Genomic DNA, 19,365 nt, shown 5'->3' with positions numbered 1-19,365 from the left:
GGGTACGAAACGACAACTGTCCGACTCCATTTGTAAAAAATCGCGTCTTGGAAATTAAAGAAATTTCCGCAGGCTTTCAATTGTTGCATGTACCAACAAAAGATAATCCAGCTGATCTCTTATCAAGAGGTATGACATTTAAACAGTTTGCAAAGGCAGATATTTGGTTTCATGGGCATCGATGGTTAGTAAATGGTAGTTGGCAGGAACAAAAGCAACACGTCATTACGACACAAACCATAACTACCACCAGGCAGGAAGCTCAAATATCAGTCTTGGATTGTACTCGTTACTCCTCGCTCATCAAATTAATCAATGTAACACAGAACGTGTTTCATTATCTCAGGAAAAAAGGTATAAAATACACTTTTCCAGATGCACTTATCTATTGTATAAGACAAGCCCAGAGAGAAACTTATGGGAATAACTATGAAAATCTTCCGCATACGTTAAAACACAATCTCGGTCTGTGGATAGACCAAGAAAATCACAACATTCTGCGTTGTGGAGGGAGACTTAAACACGCAGATATCAATCTAGATACCGTGCATCCATGGCTTTTACCAAAAAATCATTGTATCACAAGGTTGATTGTGTTGCATACACATCAACAAATCATCAAACATGGCGGAGTGTTAGACACACTCACACAAATCAGACAGCAGTACTGGATTCCGCAGGGAAGACAGTCAGTCAAATCAATCTTGAAGAATTGCATGATATGCCGAAGGTACGATGCAAGAACTTGCTCTTATCCAGGGCCACCACCCCTACCAAAGGAACGAGTGGTCCATCTACACCCTTTCGAGACGACTGGAGTAGATTATACAGGAGCAATATATCTAACAGGGACTGCAGATAAGCAACCTATCAAGGCATACATCTGTCTGTTCACTTGTGCTACCACCAGGGCAGTACATTTAGAGGTAACACCTGATATGACTGCTATCATATCAGGTGCTATGATAGCATTTATTCAAGCTTTCCGCAGATTCGCAGCACGCCGATCATGCCCTAAGCTGATGATTTCAGATAATGGAGCAAACTTGGTAGCTGGAGAAGCATGTCTACGGGAAATCTGTTCCCATCCTGCAGTTACTTCCACACTGGAACAGCGTCATTGCAGATGGAAATTTATCCCTCCGAGAGCCCCATGGCATGGAGGATTTTATGAACGGTTAATAGGAACTGTCAAAAGATCCTTGAGAAAATCACTACACCGTCAGAAAATCAATCTTCAAGAACTCCAGACAGTAATCACGGAAATAGAATCAAGGGTGAATAACCGGCCGTTGACTTACTTGTCTGAGGATCGTACTCAACATGAGCCATTAAGTCCTGCCCACCTAATGTATGGAAGACTTCTGACTCCAGTACCATCTCTAGTGGATGATGAGATCAGAGATCCCTCATATGTGGGTCAGAGCGAGTTGGTTCAGGGTATAAGCATCTGTCCAGCATAATCCAAAAATGGAATGATGTTTGGACAAAAGAATATCTTACATCTCTACGAGAACATCACTATGGGGCCAATGTCCCACATAATATATCTAATCTCCAACCTGGTGATATTGTCTTGGTAGACAGTGATGGCCCTAGGGCTGACTGGCCATTAGGTAAAGTTGTCTCAGTCCATCCAGATAGCCAGGGGATCTTGAGAATAGTCAAAATCCTGTCTAACCCTTAAACTGCGCATGGCGTATATATACGCCCTGAGTAACATGTCCCATGGTGAGCATGGCGTATATATACGCCATAGGGTGCCAGGCCTGATTCAAATGGCCCGCGGCTACACGGGGTTCACAGTAGCTTCCTCAGGGTTCTTGTAAACAGATGCCATTTAAAAAAAAAATCGTGGGCAATATTCTCAAGTGTGAGAGGCACAGTACTGTTGGAGCAACCAAGGCCGGCGCACGCAGCATGAGCGAACAGCATTGATGTTCAGCTTGTGACCACAGCATCACCGAAAAATGTCAAAAGGTAATATATAATTGTTATTATTTAGCGATGACAATATTACAGATGACCCATGACTGTGATATAAATAACCAGGGTTGTGATAAAAGCAGGATTGTTGTAATAATTAGTGCTGTGGGAGGAGTGATGCTGAGAGACGGAGGGAGACAGCATCGTTTACTGACTGTGTGGCCACCTGTTATTGTTTGCATTTACCATACCAGGTCAGTGGTTCTCTATGGTGAACACAAATGTAGATACTTATATATAATGTGTGTATTAGTGTAATAACAGCAAAAGGATTATGCTGGGAGGAGCCATATGGGTGACGGAGGTGACGTCGTCTGCATGATTTGTCTGGATGTGTAGAGGGTGGCCACTATGCTCTTTGGGCGCACTACAAGCTTAGGTGTACAGTTACGATGCATAAAACATGTAGATATTTATATATAATATGTGTATATAGGGTAATAACACTGCAAAAGGTATTGTTGGGGGAAAAAGTTTAGTGCATGTGACCTTGAAAGAGTGAGGGAGCCGCCATCTGTGTATAGCGACGACTCTTAGTGCCTGAACTAACTATATCAGCTTAGCTGTACAGTTGTGGTGAACAAAATATACACATACTTATATATAACGTCTGTATATAGTGTAATAACACCACAACTGGTATTGTTGGGGGAGAAAGTTTAGTGCATGTGTTGAGGGAGTGGCAGCGAGTGGCTGGCTAGTGTGTGGCGGTAACTCCTCGTTGCTTTTCGACTCTCAATACCAACTTAGTGGTTCGTTATGGTGACCAAAACATGCCAATACTTATATATAACCTGTGTATAGAGTGTAATAGCAGCAAAACTATTTGTTTATAGTTTTATAAACATAATAATTGAATCACTAATATGCACATCATACTTTTGAGTATAGCGATTATTAACCACTTTTATTATATAAATATATTACAATACACACTATTGAATAATATTACTGCAAAAAAACTAAGAAAAAATCAATCGGAGACATTGAAACAATTAGGTAATAATATCTTTGTGGCAACTCCCATCTGTCAACGCGGGTGACGCTGACTGGGTCTGACGACCGCTCTGTCAACGCCCACTTTTTGCCAGACTTCCTCGGTCAATTGCGCCCAAAATATGTCACCTACGATTTATTTTTTATTTTTTTCCGTGCTCAGGGGACACAAATTAACATGTTTAGAAGACGAAAAAAAAAATTTGATTTTTTTTTTCTTGCGCACAGGGGTGTAAATATCCCAAGGACCCCTGAGCAGTGTAAGGGCTAAAGGAACAACTTCTCTGAAGACATTGGACAAACTCATCCACATGGAATCAGTGAGCCAGCTGCAGTTAGATCCTGTGAGACTTCCAGACCCTCTAACTCCACAAGACCCACAGACTCCTAACAGACACAAACGTCCACAACGGACAGCAGCACAAAAGTGCAAAGAAAATTTGCACTTGTATTATCAATCCAATGGAGAGTAAATAAATACATATGGTTACTATTGTCCTTAGTATTGGACTCTGTGCCAGTTATCTCCCTCTAGAAGATGTGGGAAATTTTAACCCATTATATCTAATAATCATCTAAGAAATGTATAATTTCTATATCATATCAAAAGCATATCTAAATCATATCAGAATCATATTAGAATCATTATAGATTCATCAAACAGCTTGATCCTAGATGACAATGTCACCATGATCACGTACGCTACAGGGCCCTATTGATGCCTATGTGACTTTGTGCATGATCTCTCAAGGATCCAGAAGCTTCTAGAAGGATTTGTTAATTATTAAACTATTGGAATATTGATTCAATATCCAGTAGGGATAAAATCGAATCCTTAATAAGATTCGGTGGTACTATCAAGTACTACTTATAATCTTTATATCATATATCTAATTATATTATAATCACATCTTATCTCAATCACAAGTCTAGACTGTAAAAATAATCAATCAATATTCATAGAAGGCTACCGTGCTCAGGGAGCATGGGGGGGGGGGGGGCGATGGCAGGGAGAGGAGTGCCCAACACACCCCGCGGCACTACCCGTTTGTTGACAAAACAGTGAACAGTGACGGATCCTTAGCGAACATTATTTGGCTTAGGACACCTTATCTAGTTATCTTTATCACCAGTGAATACTCTCTAGAACTGGGGGAGTACCTGGACAATATCTACAAGGAAAATCCCTAGAACATTTATATTTATAAGTGTAGTGCAGAGCACACAGTGACTTGGCTCCGCCTCCACCATCAACTATCATTCTTCTGCAATGCAGTTAAAGTGAGGAGCCTATGCCACGCTTTCTAACTTCAGAATTTTGTTTAAATACATGGATGGCGAAATACTAAAGAAATTGTTCACGAGTTTTGCTCGGCCAAGGCTAGAATATGCAGCGGTTGTGTGGTGCCCATATCTTAAGAAGCACATCAACAAACTGGAAAAGGTGCAAAGACATGCTACTAAGTGGCTCCCAGAACTAAAGGGCAAGAGCTATGTGGAGAGGTCAGAGGCATTAAATATGCCAAAACTAGAAGACAACAAAAAGAGGTGATAAAATCACTATGTACAAAATAGTAACAGGAATTGATAAAATCAATAGGGAAGATTTCCCGAGACCTGGAACTTCAAGAACAAAAGGTCATAGATTTAAACTAACTAAACAAAGATGCCAAAGAAATATAAAAAAATTTCCTTTCGCATACAGAGTGGTACACGGTTGGAACAAGTTAAGTGAGAAGGTGGTGGCGGCCAAGACCGTCAGTAGTTTCAAAGCATTATGTGACAAAGAATGCTGGGTAGACGGGACACCACGAGCGTAGCTCTAATCCTGTAACTACACTTAGGTAACTACATTTGGTGTCAGCAAGCTTACCGTCGAAACACAGACAAACAGCCTGCCTATTATTCAAGGCCTTCTCTGAGTACTCTCTATTTTCTTCTCTGAGGCTATGGGTCCCTAATCTTGCACCAGAGGTGATACAACTTTTAAGTTTTTAACTACTGCACTGAGCACCTGATTTTGGCAAAGACTTCTTAGTGCAATTGTCAAGGACATAGTTCTGGTATTTTTTTGTTTATAAATATTCAGGTATAGTTAATGTCAAAATGTTTCAAAACTCAACAATTTATATTTCAAAACAAAAAAAGTAATGAAAACATTACAAAACATTAAAATATAGCCTAATTAATTAATTAATAAAATAGCACAACTCTCAGAATGTTTAAAGGTGCTTTGAGCAATGAAGTAGTTAATTTTATATATATAATATTATATATATAATATTATATATATAATATATATTTACCTGTGACTACTGCTTAGCAAAAATTTGATCTCTGTGAAAATTGGTCTCGTCATTGCTAGGAGATATTTTAAGACCATGATTTGCTGTGGATGGCACTGTAGTCTTCAAGTCATCAATCTAAAAATAGAGGTAATCTTTTAAAATGTAAATTTTGTATAAAAAAAAATGCAAAAATAAATTGCAAGAATAATATGAAGTTATTATACAATTTTTTTTTAATTATTTAAATATTTGTGAGACATTATTAAGAAATGTCTAAAGGAACAACTTCTCTGAAGACATTGGACAAACTCATCCACATGGAATCAGTGAGCCAGCTGCAGTTAGATCCTGTGAGACTTCCAGACCCTCTAACTCCACAAGACCCACAGACTCCTAACAGACACAAACGTCCACAACGGACAGCAGCACAAAAGTGCAAAGAAAATTTGCACTTGTATTATCAATCCAATGGAGAGTAAATAAATACATATGGTTACTATTGTCCTTAGTATTGGACTCTGTGCCAGTTATCTCCCTCTAGAAGATGTGGGAAATTTTAACCCATTATATCTAATAATCATCTAAGAAATGTATAATTTCTATATCATATCAAAAGCATATCTAAATCATATCAGAATCATATTAGAATCATTATAGATTCATCAAACAGCGTGATCCTAGATGACAATGTCACCATGATCACGTACGCTACAGGGCCCTATTGATGCCTATGTGACTTTGTGCATGATCTCTCAAGGATCCAGAAGCTTCTAGAAGGATTTGTTAATTATTAAACTATTGGAATATTGATTCAATATCCAGTAGGGATAAAATCGAATCCTTAATAAGATTCGGTGGTACTATCAAGTACTACTTATAATCTTTATATCATATATCTAATTATATTATAATCACATCTTATCTCAATCACAAGTCTAGACTGTAAAAATAATCAATCAATATTCATAGAAGGCTACCGTGCTCAGGGAGCATGGGGGGGGGGGGGGGCGATGGCAGGGAGAGGAGTGCCCAACACACCCCGCGGCACTACCCGTTTGTTGACAAAACAGTGAACAGTGACGGATCCTTAGCGAACATTATTTGGCTTAGGACACCTTATCTAGTTATCTTTATCACCAGTGAATACTCTCTAGAACTGGGGGAGTACCTGGACAATATCTACAAGGAAAATCCCTAGAACATTTATATTTATAAGTGTAGTGCAGAGCACACAGTGACTTGGCTCCGCCTCCACCATCAACTATCATTCTTCTGCAATGCAGTTAAAGTAAATTAAAGTAGCAGCGCCACTAGTACATCATACAGCAACGCTGTAAAATAAAATATCGTGCCTATACTCGCAACAAGAGAGTTAATCAGTCTGGCAAACTTGTCAGACAGGCATCCGGCTTCAGATAAGTATATTGAAGGTTATTACAGTAGCGTATTAATTGGCCAATTGTATGCTTGTATAATTTTAATATTCTATAAATCTGTCTGTCGGTTAAAAAGCGAGGGAACGCCTCATTTTTCAGTAAGTTTACTAAAATTGTAGTGTAGCTGTGAATCTTTATCCAAGCACTAGACCTCATGAGCGTCCATTGTCAGAAAAGATTCAACTGCAATAAGTAAATAAAACCTCATAAGTGTCCGTGGTGTTGGAAGAGATTCAGTCAAGCTGACTGTACCTTATTCATATAAATTGAATATAAATACATTGCATATATACTTGAATATATAAATTAAGTTAACAATTGCTTGCTTAGTTATTTTTTAAGTTATCATATAAGTTCATTTAATTGAATATAATTTTGTACTTGGTAACAATACATTTAAAGTCATTTATTATACTTTTACAATTTAATTTGTTGTTTATAGTATAAGAATATATTGGCTGTTAATAGTTATGGTGCTAGGCTAGGCTATGTACATGTTTAAATCCCTGATTTAAACAGAGCCAGTTTTCAGTCATATAAATGAATTTATTAAATCTTATCCTTGTATAAAATACAAGCTGATGTGAAATCCCTGTCTACAGGTGAACTGGAACTTCTATCAACTAATTCATTCACCCCACCTGTCCCTTTCAGCCAACAATCTGTCATTAGGAAAAGAGGAGCTAGGATTTACAACGCTAGCTAGAGATTTTAGTTGAATTAATTTGCAGACAGTAATTGTTTAATTTAGTTCAGTACAAGTCCCAGGAAGTCTCCTCTTATATGAATCCCAGCAGGTTTTTCCCACAGACCATCCCAGGGTAACTTGAGTGAGGGCTCTCCCAGGGAAACTTGTGTGAGGATTCTCCCAGGGTAACTTGTGTGAGGGCTCTCCCAGGGAAACTCGTGAGGACCCTCCCAGGGTAATTTGAGTGAGGGCTCTCCCAGGGAAACTTGTGTGAGGGTTCTCTCAGGGTAACTTATGAGGGCTCTCCCAGGATAACTTTTGTGACGGCCCTCCCAGGGTAACTTGTGTGAGGACTCTCAAAGGGAAACTTGTGTGAGGGCTCTCCCAAGGTAACTTGTGTGAGGGCTCTCCCAGGGTAACTTGTTAGGGCTCTCCTAGGGTAACTTGTGTGAGTGCTCTCCCAGGGTAATGTGTGTGAGGACTCTCCCAGGGTAACTTATGTGAGGACTTTCCCAGGGTAACTTGAGTGAGGGCTCTCCCAGGGTAACTTGCATGAGGGCTCTCACGGGGTAACGTCTGTGAAGGCTCTCCCAGGGTAACTTGTGTCAGGGCTCTCCCAGGGTAACTTGTTAGGGCTCTCCTAGGGTAACTTGTGTGAGGGCTCTCCCAGGGTAACTTGTGTGAGGGCTCTTCCAGGGTAACTTGTTTGAGGGCTCTCCCAGGGAAACTTGTCTGAGGGCTCTCCCAGGGTAACTTGTGTGAGGGCTCTCAAAGGGAAACTTGTGAGGACCCTCCCAGAGTAACTTATGTAAGGGCTCTCCCAGGGAAACTTGTGTGAGGGCTCTCCCAGGGTAACTTGTGTGAGGGCTCTCCCAGGGTAACTTGTGTGAGGGCTCTTCCAGGGTAACTTGTTTGAGGGCTCTCCCAAGGAAACTTGTCTGAGGGCTCTCCCAGGGTAACTTGTGTAAGGGCTCTCGTAGGGTAACTTGTGTGAGGGCTCTTCCAGGGTAACTTGTGAGATGGCGCTCCCAGGGTAACTTGTGCGAGGGCTCTCCCAGGGTAACTTGTGTGAGGGCTCTTCCAAGGTAAATTGGGTGAGGGCTCTCCCAGGGTAACTTGTGTGAGGGCTCTCCCAGGGTAACTTGTGTGAGGGCTCTTCCGGGGTAACTCGTGTGAGGGCTCTCCCAGGGTATCTTGTGTTAGGACTCTCCCAGGGTAACTTGTGAGGGCTCTCCCTGGGTAACTTGTGTGAGGGCTCTCCCAGGGTATCTTGTGTTGGGACTCTCCCAGGGTAACTTGTGAGGGTTCTCCCAGGGTAACTTGTGTGAGGGCTCTCGCAGGGTAACTTGTGTGAGGACTCTCCCAGGGTAACTTGTGAGGGCTCTCCCAGGGTAACTTGTGTGAGTGCTCTCCCGGGGTAACTTGTGTCAGGGCTCTCCCAGAGTAACTTGTGTGAGAGCTCTCCCAGGGTAACTTGTGTGAGGGCTCTCCCAGGGAAACTTGTCTGAGGGCTCTCCCAGGGTAACTTGTGTAAGGGCTCTCATAGGGTAACTTGTGTGAGGGCTCTTCCAGGGTAACTTGTGAGATGGCGCTCCCAGGGTAACTTGTGCGAGGGCTCTCCCAGGGTAACTTGTGTGAGGGCTCTTACAAGGTAAATTGGGTGAGGGCTCTCCCAGGGTAACTTGTGTGAGGGCTCTCACAGGGTAACTTGTGTAATGCTCTCCCAGGGTAACTTGTGTGAGGGCTCTCCCAGGGTAACTTGGTGTGAGGGCTCTTCTGGGGTAACTCGTGTGAGGGCTCTCCCAGGGTATCTTGTGTTAGCACTCTCCCAGGGTAACTTGTGAGGGCTCTCCCAGGGTAACTTGTGTGAGGGCTCTCCTAGGGTATCTAGTGTTGGGACTCTCCCAGGGTAACTTGTGAGGGCTCTCCCAGGGTAACTTGTGTGAGGGCTCTCGCAGGGTAACTTGTGTGAGGACTCTCCCAGGGTAACTTGTGAGGGCTCTCCCAGGGTAACTTGTGTGAGTGCTCTCCCGGGGTAACTTGTGTCAGGGCTCTCCCAGAGTAACTTATGTGAGAGCTCTCCCAGGGTAACTTGTTAGGGCTCTCCTAGGGTAACTTGTGTGAGTGCTCTCACAGGGTAACGTGTGTGGGGACTCTCCCAGGGTAACTTATGTGAGGACTCTCCCAGGGTAACTTGTGTGAGGGCTCTCCCAGGGTATCTTGTGTGAAGGCTCTCCCAGGGTAACTTGTGTTAGGGCTCTCCCAGGGTAACTTGCATGAGGGCTCTCACGGGGTAATTTGTGCGAGAACTCTCCCAGGGTAACTTGTGTGAAGGCTCTACCTGAGTAACTTGTGAGGGTTCTCCCAGGATGACTTTTGTGGGGGCTCTCCCAGGGTAACTTGTTGTGGGCTCTCCCAGGGTAACTGGTGTGAGGGTTCTCCCAGGGTAGCTTGTGGAGGGCTCTCCCAGGGTTACTTGTGAGGGCTCTCCCAGGGAAACTTGTGTGGGGGCTCTCCCAGCATAACTTATGTGAGGGCTCTCCCAGGGTAACTTGTGAGGACCCTCCCAGAGTAATATGTGTGAGGGCTCTCCCAGGGAATCTTGTGTGAGGGTTCTCCCAGGGTAACTTGTGTGAAGGCTCTCTCAGAATAACTTGTGTGAGTGCTCTCCCAGGGTAACTTGTGTGAGGGCTCTCCCAGGGAAACTTGTGTGAGGGTTCTCCCAGGGTAACTTGTGTGAAGGCTCTCTCAAAATAACTTGTGTGAGGGCTCTCCCAGGGTAACTTGTGTGAGGGCTCTCCCAGGATAACTAGTGTGAGGGCTCTCCCAGGGTAACTTGTGTGAGGGTTCTCCCAGGGTAACTTGGGTGAAGGTTCTCCCAGTGTAACTTGTGTGGAAGCTCTCCCAGGGTAACTTATGTGATGACTCTCCCAGGGTAACTTGTGTGAGGGCTCTTCCAGGGTTACTTGTGAGATGGCTCTCCCAGGGTAACTTGTGTGAGGGATCTCCCAGAGTAAATTGTGAGAGGGCTCTCCCAGGGTAACTTGTGAGAGTGCTCTTCCAGGGTAACTTGTGAGAGGGCTCTCCCAGGGTAACTTGTGTGAGGGCTTTTCCAGGATAACTTGCGTGAGGGCTCTCCCAGGGTAACTTGTGTGAGGGCTCTCCCAGGGTAACTTGTGTGAGGGCTCTCCCAGGGTAACTTGTGTGAGGGCTCTCCTAGAGAAACTTATGTGAGGGCTCTCCAAGGGTAACTTATGTAAGGGCTCGCCCAAAGAAACTAGCGTGAGGGCTCTCCCAGGGTAAATTGTGTAAGGCTCTCCCAGGGTAACTTGTGTGAGGGCCCTCCAAGGGTAACGTGTGGAGGGCTCTCCCAGGGTAACTTGTGAGGACCCTCCCAGAGTAACGTGTGTGAGGGTTCTCCCAGGGAATCTTGTGTGAGAGCTCTCCCAGGGTAACCTGTGGAGTGCTCTCTTAGGGTAACTTGTGTGTTGGCTCTCCCAGGGTAACTTGTGTGAGGGCTCTCCCAGGGTAACTTGTATGAAGGCTCTCTCAGGGTAACTTGTGTGAGGGCTCTCCCAGGGTAACTTGTGTGAGGGCTCTCCCAACGTAACTTGTGTGAGGGCTCTCCCCGGGTAACTTGTGTGAGGGTTCTTCCAGGGTAACTTACGTGAAAGCTCTCCCAGGGTAACTTGTGTGAGGGCCCTTCCAGGGTAACGTGTGGAGGGCTCTCCCAGGGTAACTTGCGTGAGGGCTCTCCCAGGGTAACCTGTGGAGTGCTCTCTTAGGGTAACTTGTGTGAGGGCCCTCCCAGGGTAACCTGTGGAGGACTCTCCCAGAATAATTTATGGAGGGCTCTCCCATGGTAACTTTTGTGAGGGCTCTCAAAGGGTAACCTATGGTGGGTTCTCCCAGGGTAACTTGTGAGGGCTCTCCCAGGGTAACTTGTGTGAGGGGTCTCCCAGGGTAATTTGTAAGGGCTCTCCCAGGGTAACTTGTGTGAGGGCTCTTCTAGAGTAACTTGTTTGTGGGCTGTCCCAGGGTATTAACTTGTGTGAAGACTCTCCCAGGGTAACTTGTGTGACGGCTCTCCCACGGTGACCTGTGGGGGGCTCTCCCAGGGTAACTTGTGACGGCTCTGTCAGGATAAGTTGTGTGAGTGCTCTCCCAGGGTAACTTAATTGTGAGGGCTCTCTCAGGATAAGTTGTATGAGGGGTCTCCCATGGTAACTTGTGAGGGCACTCCCAGGGGCAACTTGAGTAAGGGCTCTCCCATGGTAACTTGTGAGGGTTTTCTCAGGGTTACTTTTGGGGGGGCTCTCCCAAGCTAACTTGTGAGAGGGCTCTCCCAGGGTGTGAGTGCTCTCCCAGGGTAACTTGTGTGAGGGCTTTCCCAGGGTAACTTGTGTGAGGGAGCCGGTCGGCCTAGAGGACAGCACGCTGTATTTGTGATCTTGAGGTCCTGGGTTCGATTCCAAGCGCCGGCAAGAAACACTGGGCAGAGTTTCTTTCATTCTATGCCCCTGTTACCTAACAATAAAATAGGTACCTGGGTGTTAGTCAGTTGTCACGGGCTGTTTCCTGGGGGTGGAGGCCTGGTCGAGGACCGGGCCGCGGGGACACTAAAAAGCCCCGAAATCATCTCAAGATAACTTCAAGATAAGAGGGCTCTCCCAGTGGAAACTTGTGTGAGGGTTCTCCCAGGGTAGCTTGTGTGAGGGCTCTCCCAGGGTAACTTTTGTGAGGGCTCTCCCAGGGTAACTTGTGTGAGGGCTCTCCCAGGGTAACTTTTGTGAGGGCTCTTCCAGGGTAACTTGTGTGAGTGAGCAAGTTGTACCCCAGTCTCTGCTACCTGCCCGTCTCATGAAATTAGTTGATCAACCGTTCAGTGATTTATGTTCTACCATTTTGAAAAAATCACATTGAATTTATAAAATCAAGTGAACGTTTTGTTTCATAAGCTTGGATGCAGCAAAAAGAAACTTTCATCACGCCATACCTTTGGACTGGAAAAATCCTCTGATGGACGTTTGTCAACAACAACTTGTGGTAATCTTCCTCACGTTTGGGGCACATTTGTGTTCCTCACGTGTGCCCCAAAGAATGAGGTGATTTGATAAAATTCCCCCCCTCCCCATCCGGCCCGTTGGCGTCGTGAGGGGGCTTGGTGGACGGCTGCCGGAGTGTGATGCTCCGTTGGGCAGTCCTCTGACCTTTTCTGGCCTTGCACTCCTGCTGCTGTCTTCTCCAATTGTGCCGGATCGCTTTTCCTTTTCCTTATGTTTCGTTTTTCTCCCCCCTCTTCTCCTATCTGCTTATCGTTTCCTGCCGACCTTTTGCTTGTTTTGGATTATTTCTTTGGACTTCTTCTATTTTGACGCCCGGGTGCTTGAGGAGGCATACTCTTGCACCCGTAGAACTGTAGTACCCAACGTCTCGAGCGAGGGGAACCTTTTATTGTCAATCCCCCTTTCGTCGCTGAACCCGATCTCGACAGACTGACGGTTCTTAAGGTGGCGTTTGTGGGGCGTATACTCACGACGCACCCCTAGGGGGCCCCGGCATGATCGGCGATAGCTTCTTGTTGGGTGTCCTGCCTCTAATTGTGGCTCCATGGTGGGTATGGGGGGCACATTCGTGGATGAATTTGTCACTTTTCGTCTCAATGTCGTTGAATGTTTCCGTTGTACCCTCTCAGGCTCATGGGGTGGGCGACCAAGCCCCCGAGTCGGCCTGTATTGGAAGACCAGGCTCTGTAGCTCCCACTGCGTTGGGCCCCGACCTTGCTCCTCCTTTGACCGTCCTGACTTCTTCCCCCAGCTCCCCTCCCTCCTCTGTGGTTGGGTCGAGCCTCCAGCCCCCGGTGGTGACCACATCGTCCCCTGGTGTGGCTAAGTCTTTCATTGTGACTACTGCGCCTTTTGACCCCTCACTCTCTGGGGGTTCTCAACGCCGTTCGCGCCCCAACCGCACTCGCTCGATTCCTTCCCGTGCTGATGCGTATCAGGCCTTGTTTGGTCCTGCTTCATGGGCCAAATACTTTGATCTCCTCCCTCTTGATTCTGCGCCTCCTGACAATTTCTCCCTCCATCGGCATCTTGTAGATTCCGTGGATGCGTCTGTTACTTTCAACCCCACTCGCCTCGGTACACGTGTCGTTGCTGCTCCTTCTCAGGATGCAGCTTCCCGCTTGGCTGCCTTATCTTGCCTTGGCGAGATCCCTGTTCGGGTCTCCAAGAACGTTCAGATGAATGCCAGTGTTGGCACTATTCTCCTCCCACCCCATGTTGCAACCGGTGTTCGGAATCTGCAGGATTGCCACGATGATATTCGGCATATCCTTGATGCCCAAGGCCATTCTATTCTCCAGGTGGACACGTTTACTCGTCCCCCTCGTGGTCGTCGCCGTCAACCCCTTCGCGTTGTGAAGATCACCTTTGATGGTAGGACCCTTCCATCCTCTGTCATTCTTGCTGGTGCTAGGTGCTCTGTCCAGGAGTATATTCCTTCTCCTCGACTTTGTAACAAGTGCTGGAGGTTTGGGCATGGTGCCCTCCGCTGCTCTGGGACTGTCTCTCTCTGTCCTTTGTGTGGGAGTGAAGGTCAATCTAAGTCGGAGTGCACTTCTCCCCAGGCTCGTTGCCTCAACTGCGGTGAGGCCCATCCTACCTTCTCCCGTGCGTGTGTCCATTACAAGCTTGAGGCAGCCGTCCTCAACTTGAAGCACCGGGAGCGTTTATCTTTTCCTGAGGCGAGACGCCAGGTTCGCCGGGTCCCGCCTTTTGCTAATATCTCTTATGCTCGCGTGTTGCGCTCTTCCTCTCCTCGTCCTTCCCGCCTTCCTCAAACTCACAACCGTTTCCGGGCCTTGGACCCTGATGCGCCCACTGCCCCCTCCTTTGTTCCTTTGGGTTCTCTCCCGAAGGATTCTCCTCCTGGTCCTCTGTCTGGGGTTCCCCTTCCTTCTACCCGGTCTGTCGTGTCTCCTGTGTCTTCCTCCTCGTCCCCCTCCGATCATCCTTCCCATCCTCTTCCTCCATCTATCGGCTCTCCCCACCGCCTGTCGGTGCGGGCGGATGTCCATCGCTCTCCTAACGGCCGTCGTGTGTGCTCTCGTTCGGCTTCTCCTGTTGAGACACTGGAATCTGTTGCCCGGTACGTAGTTGCTGGGACACCGGTCTCTTTAAGTCAGAAGCGAAAGCCTGGCTCCTCTCCTTCCTCTTCCCCGGCGGGTAAGAAGGCTTCGCTTTCTTCCTCAGCTCCTACTTCCGGCTCTGTTGCTCCTTCCCCTCCCGTTTCAGTGATTACGCCCCCTGTTCCTGCTATGGAGGTTTCTTTGGCCCCTGCTTCCCTTTCGGTTGCTGCTCTTGCTGAGGTGCGCTCCCCTCTTTCTACTCCCCCTCTTCCTGCTGCTGTCCTTGACTGCTTCTCTCCGTTGTCTCCTCCTCTTCCTCCTCCTCCTCCTCCGGACCCCACCCGCCCACCTCTGATCTGTTCTCCCGTTTCCTTCCCTCCGTCTTTGCTCAGTTTACCCATGCCCCCTAACCCTGACTTTGCTGACCCTGATCCCGACCCTGATATTCTTTAACGTGCTCTGTTGCTCTTTCGCCTTTGTTTCTTCCTTGTTCTCTGTTTTTGTCCTTTCTCTTCTCGTCGTTGTCCATTCTTCAATGGAACGTTTGAGGTTATTACGCCAATTTCCTCGAACTCCAACTTCTGATTTCGCGGTTTTCGCCCCTTTGTGTCTGTCTCCAGGAGCCAATGCTTGGTGCTCGTCCTGGTCGTTTTCGTGGCTATTCCTTTCTCTCCCCCCCCCCCAGCCATTGCTGGGGCTTCTAATTCTTCTGCTCTCTTGATTCGTGCTGATGTTCCCTTTGTTCCTTTGCTTTTTCCTTCGCCTCTCCATTGTTCTGCTGCTCGTATCTTTGTGGGAAAATGGTACACAGTTTGTTCCATATATCTCCCCCCGAGTGTCCCGCTCTCTCTTCCTGATTTGAAACACCTCCTAGACTCCTTGCCGGAGCCTGTGCTCCTGCTGGGTGACTTCAATTGTCGTCATTCTCTTTTGGGTGACGTTCTGACGAATACCCGGGGTCGCCTCCTTGAGCCGTTTCTCCTCTCTTCTTCCCTGCCTCTTCTGAATTCTGGTGAGCCCACTCATTTGGACTCTCGGACTCGCACCCTTTCTTGTCTTGATCTTTCTCTCTGCTCTTCTTCTCTTTACTTAGATTTCACGTGGCAGGTTCTTGATGACCTCCATGGAAGTGATCATTTCCCCATCCTTGTTTCCTTTTTCTCTTTTCGCCCTTCCCTCTCTTTCCCTAGGTGGCAGTTTGCTAAGGCAGACTGGACCCTATTTACCCTCAGTGCTGCTCTCTCTGACCTCTCCCTTCTGCCTCTCTCTCGCGCTCTCCTCCTTTTTCATGACACTGTCTTCAACGCTGCCCTCCGCTCTATTCCTCGCTCTTCCTCTCGGGGTCCACGGAAGTGCGTTCCCTGGTGGAATGCGGACTGTGCTCGGGCTGTCCGCTGTAAGCGTGCAGCCTGGAAGAGGCACCGCCGTAGGCAGACGACCGATTCTTTTCTTTTCTTTCGGAAAGCGAGTGCGGTGGCCCGTAGGGCCATCCGTACGGCTAAACGTGAATGTTGGGCATCTTATGTCTCAACAATTACGTCCGAAACCCCTCTGGCCCAGATCTGGAAGCGTATCCGCAAGATAGCGGGTAAGTTCGTTCCCGATGTTTCCCCGGTCCTTCACCTCCATGATACTCTTGTGGCGGACCCGTTGCAGGTCGCTTCCGAACTGGGTTCCCACTTTTCTTCTGTTAGCTCTGGTCTTCATCTTCCCCAATCTTTCCTTCTTCGTAAATCTGTCCTTGAGTCTCGTCCTTTAGATTTCTGCACTCATCTTCACCTTCCCTATAATGATCCCTTCTCTCTCTCTGAACTTCGTTCTGCCCTGGCCCTCTGCGGTTCTACGGCGGCGGGCTCCGATGGTATTCATTATGAGATGCTTCGCCATCTCCCTCCGAGCACGTCTCAGTATTTACTGAGTCTGTATAATCGGATCTGGGAGTCGTCGTCAGTCCCTGAGGACTGGCTCGATGCCGTTGTCCTCCCTGTTCGCAAACCGGGGTCTCTGGGTACTTCCCCTAAGGACCTTCGCCCTATTGCTCTCACAAGTTGTGTCTGCAAAATCTTTTAACGTATGGTTAACGTTCGTCTGATGTGGTTCCTGGAACACCATCACCTCCTCTCCCCTTCTCAATTTGGTTTCCGCAAGTGCCGCAGCACGACAGATGTCCTGGTGAACTTGGAGGTCTATATTCGTACTGCTTTTGCTGCAAAGACCTCCGTTGTTGCCGTCCTTTTTGACCTGGAAAAGGCTTACGACACCACTTGGCGTTATCATATCCTATCTCAACTTCATTCTTTTGGCCTTCGTGGTCATCTCCCTCTCTTTCTCCGCAGCTTCCTCTCTCGTCGTTCCTTTCGGGTGCGCCTTGGTACCGCTCTCTCTCCCTCTTTTCAGCAATACAAAGATGTGCCCCAGGGTAGTGTTCTGAGCACTACTCTTTTTCTGGTTGCCCTCAATGGTCTTCTTTCCTCTCTTCCTTCTGGTGTCTTCTCCGCTCTCTATGTCGATGATCTTACCCTTTGTTGTCAGGGTGATGATTCGCCTCTCCTTCAACGCCGGCTTCAACTTGCAATTGATGCCGTGTCGTCTTGGGCCACTGATCATGGCTTCAAGTTCTCTACTTCTAAGACTTGTGCCATGACATTTACGCGGAAACGGGTTGTTCTTCGTCCCTCTTTGTCACTTTATGGTCATCCCCTTGAATACAAAGTTTCCGCGAAGCTTTTGGGGTTATTCCTTGACACTCGTTTGTCTTGGTCTCCCCATATTTCTTACCTCCGTGTTGAGTGCTCTAAGGCCCTTACCCTCCTTCGGTCTTGTCCCATACTTCTTGGGGGGCAGATAGGCGCACTCTCCTTGCTTTACATTCCTCTCTCGTTCTGTCTAAGCTCGATTATGGTTGCCCTGCTTACTCGTCTGCTTCTCCTTCTACTCTTCGCCGTCTTGATGCTTTGCACCATACTGGGTTGCGCCTCAGTTCTGGTGCCTTTCGTTCGACTCCCGTCCTTAGCTTGTATGTTGACACTAGCTTCCTGTCTCTCCGGGACCGCCGTGATCGCTACTGTCTTCGCTATCTTGCGCGGTCCTTGCAACATCCTTCCTCTCGCCTCTGTCGTTCTTTAACTTTTACCCCTCCTGCGGTTCCTGTTCCTCTTCACCACCTCCCTCTTTCTGTCCGGTTATCTCGCCTGCAGGATTCTCTTTCCGTTCGTATTTCTGATGTTTCTCCTCGTGTTGTTCCTTCTTTGCCCCCGTGGAGGGTCCCTCTTCCGCGGTTTTGTACATCCTTGACCCATATCACTAAAGCTTTTACCCCTCCTACGGTTCTAAAACGCCTTTTCCTCGAGCACTTTTCTTCTCACTCCCGCTCCGTTTCTGTCTTCACCGATGGGTCTAAGTCAGCAGACGGTGTTGGCTACTCTGTTGTTTTTCCTGATCGCACTTATATGTGTCGCTTGCCTCCGGAGACTAGCATCTTTACAGCGGAACTTTATGCTATTCTCTATGCTCTTCGTCTCCTGCTTTCTCGTTGTCAGTCTTCCTTTGTAGTTGTTGTTGACTCTCGTAGTGCCCTCATGGCTCTCGGGTCCTTTAATCCGGTTCATCCAGTGGTTGTCGAGATCCAGCATTGGCTGTTTCTCGTTCACAGTAAATTTAAGTCGGTTGAGTTTTGTTGGGTTCCCAGCCATGTTGGTGTGTCTTTAAATGAGCGTGCGGATGCTGCCGCCAAGGAAGCTGTCCGCTCTTGTCCCATCTCTCGTAAGGACATTCCGTATTCCGACTGTTTCCCGGTTATCCATTCCTCAGTCCATACCCGTTGGCAGGCTTCTTGGTTGTCTGTTACTGGTAACAAGCTACGTACTATTAAATGTTGTGTTTCCTCGTGGCAGTCCTCCTTCCACCGTAACCGGCGGTGGGAAACAGCTCTGGCGAGGTTGCGTATTGGCCATACTCGCTTAACCCATGGTCACTTGATGGAGCGCCGCCCTGCTCCTAATTGTCCTAGTTGCATTGTCCCTCTTACGGTCGTGCATGTCCTTCTTGAATGTCCTGACTTCCAGGACGAGCGTGTGTCTTGCTTTCCGACCGCCCCTCGCGGTCACCTGTCCCTCGATAGAATTCTTGGTGACTCGGATACTTTTGATATCGTTCGCCTTATGCGTTTTTGTTCTCGTATTGGCATCCTTGGTGATATTTAGCGCCCTCTGATTATTTTGCGTATTTGATGGTGCTACATAGCCTTCCCGGTTTGGTGCCTTCTTTTGATAATTACTTACTTACTTGATAAAATTCCATGCCCAAGATTACCAACAGAGTGCCGGCGAGGGGATGGGGAATTAGCCTCGGCTACCATCCTCTTTTGTCCGGTCCTGTTGGTTGAGTGGTTAAGGGATCCTGTACATCAGTTGCATTGCTTCTGGCAGTATGTGTTCGAGTCACTTCTGAGGTGTGAGTTTTCAGTTGCATATTTGCCTGGAGTCTGTTCAGGCTTCTTCGAATTTGTGTTCCTCACTTGTGCCCCAAAGAATGAGGTGATTTGATAAAATACCATCCCCTAGATTACCAACTTGCCTCCACGAAGGATGTAACCTTCAATCTAAGTATATAGGTATATAGGACCAAGTTGACGAGGCGTTTGACCTGTCACCTTCAATACGGTGCCCCCAGGAATCACATGAGACAAGCCCATGACATCACCCTAACAAGAGAAATGTTGAACAAAAATACCTGTATAACAGACAAAACCCAAGATGCAAGAAGATTACAAATTCTTGAAGCAATTCACATATGAATAGAACAACCTACCATGAACACCCAAGTCACGGAACTATTTAC

The sequence above is a fragment of the Procambarus clarkii genome, chromosome 41 (genome assembly GCF_040958095.1).
Source record: "Procambarus clarkii isolate CNS0578487 chromosome 41, FALCON_Pclarkii_2.0, whole genome shotgun sequence".
NCBI classification, from domain to species: domain Eukaryota; kingdom Metazoa; phylum Arthropoda; class Malacostraca; order Decapoda; family Cambaridae; genus Procambarus; species Procambarus clarkii.
Note: the sequence above shows the minus strand (reverse complement) of the source record.